Here is a 6,450-nt window from a genome sequence, read left to right as displayed (position 1 = left end):
TGTCTAGATTCATGTTTTACATGTGAATGTCCAGTTGTACAGCACTGTTTATCAAAGACTATTTTTTCTCCACTGAATTGCTGTTCCTCCTTCTTTCAAAGATCAGTTGATTATATGTATGGGGTTCTATTTCTGGGATTTCCGTTCTGTTCTATTAATTGATTTATCTGTTCTTTCACCAATACTGTACTGACTACTGTAGGTAGTAAGTCTTGAAGTCAGACAGGATCAGTCCTTTTACTCTGTTCTTCTTTGGTACTGTTGGCTAGTTTGGGTCTTTTGCCTCTCCATATAAGCTTTAGAATCAGTTTGTCAATATCCACAAAATTAACTTGGCTGGAATTCCGGGGTTGTGTGGAATTTATAAGTCGGAGAAAATTGATATTTTGACAACACTGACTCTTCTTTTCCATTTATTTAAATCTTTTGTCAGAAATTTATGTTATGGATCTAGTACATGCTTTATTTTATTAGATTTATGTCTAAGTATTTCATTTTGGGGGGTGTTGGGTAGTGTTGTGGTATTGCTTTTGTTTTTGTTCTTTAAGGAGACTCCATGCCCAGTGTGGAGCCCAATCTGGGGCTTGAACTCAAATCCTGAGATTGAGACCTGAGCTGAAATCAAGAGTCAGACATGTCACAGCTGAGCCACCCAGTCACCCCTTGCGTTGTGTTTTTAATTTCAAATTCCAATTGTTCATTGCTGGCGTACAGGAGAGCGGCTGACTTTTATATATTAACCCAAATCTACAACCTTCCTATAAACACTTTAGTAGTCCCAGGAGTTTTTTTCTCCATTCATTGTTTATACTGTTGAGGTCATAGACTTTGTAAACAATCTTATACCCTATTTTTTTCTCTCAATTATGTCATAAGCATTTTCCAATGCCATTTAAAATTTTTAAACACTTTTAATGGCACCAAAATATCTTATGAGCTATGATTAGTTAACACGTTAGTTAACAGATCCATCTTTAACTTCTTCATGGATATTCCTTATTAAAAATAGAGACGAGCATAAAGAAAAAAAATGAAATGTGCTCATAACTCTACCATAAATAACCAAATTAATTTCCACCAGAAAAACTACAGTTCACATTCTATTGTTTTCCTTCTACTGTTTTTTTTTCCCCCCTGCCAATAGTTCTCCTTTCTGGGAAATAGCCTTCTTTGAATATTTGATGAAAGCTCTGGGTCTCTCCCAGGAAATTAAGACATCCACTAAATTTTGCATAGTTTCTAGAGGCTTCTATGGCCCATCCCAGAAAAGCCCCACAAGAGGCTGGGACAGAGCTATGCTTATGGCTGTCCTGGGGGATGAGGTGTTGGGTGATTACATGTACCAAGTGTGCCTCCCCTTCTGGTACCCTGCCCTTACCTACTTTTCTGCCTCCGGTGGTACCAGGGTGAGGGCTATCCTCCTGCTTCCTCCTACTTGTCCTTCTCCACTGGGGTGGCCTCTTCATTTCTCCTGAGCTGCTGGCATTTTGACAGCTACGGGTGGATGCAGCTCCTGGATCTCCTGTTGCAGGTGAGCTGGGACTCATCCCCCCACTTCAGCTCTGCAGTTAACAACAACAAAAGGTCGGGACCTTTATCAACCAGCATCAGTTGGCATTATTTACACCACACTTCCGGGCTGTGTTAGGCCTGCACAGACTGAGCAGGCTTTCCTGACTTTGCAGAAGACCTGAGGCTTCAGAGAAGCCCCTGAGATGGAGAAAGAAGCAACGAGGGGGGATATTGTTGGCAAGAGTCATAACAATTTTTGGGTACGGGAAGTGTCTGCTGTAGGGATCACACTGTATATTTTGTGGCCTGTTTCTTACTTAATATTTCATTGTAAATGTTTTCCATATCATCAAATATTCATCAAAACAGGGATATTAATGACTGCTTAATATTCCACAACATTGGATGCAATGTCTTCTACTGTTGTACATAAAATAACTATAACATAATTCTGCATCTCTAAAAAATGCCCCAAAATAAATTCTTGCAAATAGAATTATTATTATTTTTTAAAGATTTTATTTATTTATTTGACAGAGATCACAAGTAGGCAGAGAGGCAGGCAGAGAGAGAGAGGAGGAAGCAGGCTCCCCACTGAGCAGAGAGCCTGATGTGGGGCTCGATCCCAGGACCCCGGGATCATGACCTGAGCCGAAGGCAGAGCTTTAACCCACTGAGCCACCCAGGCGCCCCTATTTTTTTTTGTCCTTGAGGCATATTCCCAAATTGCCCTCCAGAAAGACTAAATGTCTAACCTTCCACCAGCAGAATGAGTAACTTAACTTTTAATATACTATCACCATTCCTTCATGCAACAAAACATTTTTGTGCGCTTGAAATGTACCAAGTACATTATGTATTATAGTTCTAATGTAAACATTTTATTTATTTGATAGAAAATATGGTATGTAATTTGATTTTAAAATTATTGAGATTTACTATTTTTTCAAGTCTATTGACTAGAACATTTTAATGACCTATGTTGTTACTACACTATTATATTGTTGTTTGTATTTTCTTACTATTTGAACTTTATGGTGGATATTCTGTTGTTAGTAAAACTTTAAACGTGTATGTAGCAAAATATATAGATTTTTTTCCCCTCATGATTTTATTGTTTCTGCTTAGAAAGTAGTTCACCATCTAGAGATCCTTTTTAACCTAAAGTTTACCCTCCTCTTTTTCCTTTTTCCCCCCTCTCTTTAAAAGATTTAAAAGGGGCGCCTGGGTGGCTCAGTGGTTAAGCCGCTGCCTTAGGCTCAGGTCATGATCTCAGGGTTCTGGGATCGAGTCCCGCATCGGGCTCTCTGCTCAGCAGTGAACCTGTTTCCCTCTCTCTCTCTCTCTCTGCCTGCCTCTCTGTCTACTTGTGATCTCTCTCTGTCAAATAAATAAATAAAATCTTAAAAAAAAAAAAGATTTAAAAAAATTATCTGTAGGCACGTGAGTGGTTCAGTCATAGAGTATGTGACTCTTGATCTTGGGTCATGCGTTCAAGTCCCATGTTAGGTGTAGTTTGCTTTAAAAATGTGTGTGTGTGTGTGCCTGTGTGTGTGTGATATTTATCTCCCTAAGTAACCTGGATTTTATTCTGATGTAAGATGAGGAACATTATTTTCCAATATAGTCATTCCTCATCTTCACACCCCCAGTTTCCCCATCAACTCGTGGTGCTAATTTTATCATATGTTAAATTCTCATATATGCTAAAGTCTGTTTCTGGGCAAGTCTCAAAAAATTTTCCTCTAGCATTTTGACTCAAATCACTTAAAACCTATGCATTACTTTGGAAAAAGAATTGACTTTACAATACTCAGTACTCCTATTCAAAAGCAGAATGTCTCTCAGCCAAGTTTTTAGTTCCATCACATAGGTTCAGTATTTCCAGTTAGAATTATTCCCAGGGACTTTAATTTTTTTGTTGCTGATGTGACTACTTTGAGAACGTTATAGTCACAATAGCAGCAGCAACAACAAAATATGAGAGAGAATATTCCCTCTGTTGACCTGAATATATTCTATTATATACATTATGTAATTACTTTATAGAGAGGATATATATATATTATATATGTTTTTTTCTTTTCTCTTTTTTGTAGCAGTTATTCTTGGTATAAAGTAATAGTTTTTTTTTAGAATTTTCAGTCTAGCTACTTTACTAATGGGGGAGGGGAAAAGTTGACAAAAGTGATTGCAGGTTTCATCTAATGCCCTGACAAAAGATGTCTTGGGGTTAGAGTTGTGGGTCTGCTCCGCTCTGCATCATTGCTTGTGCGATCCTGGACAAATCAGTTTACTGAGCTTAGTTTTTCACTTGCAGTAGGGGACTACTGGTAGTATAGGTCTATGATCCTTTATCCAGAAGCCTTGGGGCATTCAATTTGGAATTTATTGTTTTGGATTTTAGGAAGGCAATATGGTAATATATTACATAACTTCCACTGGAGTCTAGAGCACCTTAAAATTAAACATATTAACATTTCCGCAGAGATAAAATGGTATCAACAGCGTAAAATGGGTTTACCAGAGTTCAGGCCACATTTTGAGGCTAAAGAATTTTAACAGCTTCCTAAATCTGTGGGTACATGATTAGGAACTTGAACTCAACTTATCCTTAGAACAGTTTAAAGGATATCGTATGGAAGATAGGGCCTGCCTCAATATAGGCTACTTCATTACGCAATTCTCTTGCCTTCTTTTTAGGTGAACAGCCTGAACAGCAGATTATAATTGTCTCCTTTCTGATAACTTTTTTTTTTTTTTTTTTTTTTTTTTTAAATATTTTATTTATTTGACAGAGAGAAATCACAACAAGGCAGAGAGGCAGGCAGAGAGAGAGGAGGAAGCAGGCTCCCTGCGGAGCAGAGAGCCTGATGTGGGGCTCGATCCCAGGACCCTGAGATCATGACCTGAGCCGAAGGCAGAGGCTTTAACCCACTGAGCCACCCAGGCGCCCCTCTGATAACTTTTAATTCACTTCATTTATTGTTTTACCTGCATTTTCTGAAATATAAAGTAAATGGGAAAAAAGTTGTTCTGGAATCACATCTGATTTCAGTGGAAGTGCCTAACACGAATTCACCATTATATAAGCTGTTAAGATTTTCTTCTTCTATTTTGGAAATGCAGTAAAGGGTCAGAACATATTTAACTCAAGCATTTCTTTTTAAGGGAGATACTGAATATCCTTAATGTGGTAATTTTGTTGTGGCACAAATCTGAATCTTAGATTTGGGATCCAATGAAGGAGACAAGTACCTGGTTCGTTTCCTTATAGCCTAAATGGTTCAAAGCTGTTTCTTCACTGAAAATGGGTACCAAGAGAAGCTAGATGTCTTTCCAGATAGCTTCACATTCATGAAAGTCTCAACATATCCCTTTAAATGTCGAATATTCACTTGTATTCTTTTATTTCTTACTAGGGTTTTCCCAAAATGCCTTTTGAGTTTTAACATGTCCTTTCTTAGCATTTGTGCAAGATTTCTACATTAACTCTTATGTATCCTAGACTATGTTAAACATACAAAAACAGAATTAATGATTTAATGGTCATACTTAAAATTCCTTCCATTTCTTCCCCTTTTCCCAGTACATTTATTTATTTATTTATATCTCACTTATTTGAGAAAGCACAAGCAGGCTCGCCAGAGTCGCCAGCCAACATGGGGCTCCAGGATGGTGGGCTCATGATTTGAGCCAAAGGCAGACACCCGACTGACTGCACCACCCAGGAGCTCCCTTCCAGTACTTTTAAGCATAACTTAACTAATCTAATAAACTTAGAACTCTTTTATATTTTGGGTGCCTAACTGGCTCAGTCAGTAACAGCATGTGACTCTTGTTTTCAGGGTTGTGAGTTCAAGCCCAACTTTGGGTGTAGAGACTATTTAAGAATAAAATCTTTTTTTAAAAACTGCTAATTCGGGGCACCTGGGTGGCTCAGTGGGTTAAAGCCTCTGCCTTCGGCTCAGGTCATGATCCTGGGGTCCTGGGATCGAGCCCCGCGTCGGGCTCTCTGCTCCACAGGGAGCCTGCTTCCTCCTCTCTCTGCCTGCCTCTCTGCCTACTTGTGATTTCTCTCTGTCAAATAAATAAAATATTTAAAAAAAAAACCTGCTAATTCGTCTAAATCTTAATAATGTAGAAACTTGTTTTCCTAACAAATGAAGTAATTTTCATTTTCTATCATTAGAAGGTATTTTCTTGCAGAAAAACCAAGTGATTTGCTAATCTCATTCTTGACTCCAGAATGGTGAAGTCAGTCAAGGCTCCGAGGGTATAGTTGTCTATTCAGGGCAGTAGGCCTGGAGTCTACACACACCTCACTTACAAAATGGCAGTACCTTTACAGAGCCTAGTGGATATGGATGGGTAATCCAACCAGCAGTCCCTGAACTGGAAGAACCTTGCTTCCCCTTTAGGACACTTTACAACTAATGACTCAGCTCTGAAGAGGATGTGGTAGGTGCAGTTTCCTGCTTTTGGCGGTCACAAGTTCACATGGCCTTGGTGGCTACAGAAACAGGGGCAACTGACTCCAGGGACTTGTACTGGATCGGCAACCACATTCACCTGGGTGAGGTGACACACCTCACACACCTGGGTGATGTGAGCCCATCTCACCCAGGGCAAATGAGGGCATGAAATGTAAATTCCAAGATTTTTGGATCATCTAGAACAATTAGTGGTTCTCACCAGGGAATCACAATAGTGATTTGAAAAAGCCTTAATTCAGGGGCACGTGGGAGGCTCAGATGGTTAAGCATCTAACTTTCATTCGGTTTCGGCTCTGGTCATGATCTCATGGGTCTGGAGATCAAGCCCACCTTGGGCTCTGTGCTCAGAGCGGGGTCTGCTTGAAGAGTCTCTCCCTCTGCATAGCATACACCCCCCATGCACACACTCTTTAAAATAACTAAATCTTTAAAAAATATTTAA

The sequence above is a fragment of the Meles meles genome, chromosome 6, assembly GCF_922984935.1.
Source record: "Meles meles chromosome 6, mMelMel3.1 paternal haplotype, whole genome shotgun sequence".
In the NCBI taxonomy this organism is placed as follows: Eukaryota; Metazoa; Chordata; class Mammalia; order Carnivora; family Mustelidae; genus Meles; species Meles meles.
Note: the sequence above shows the minus strand (reverse complement) of the source record.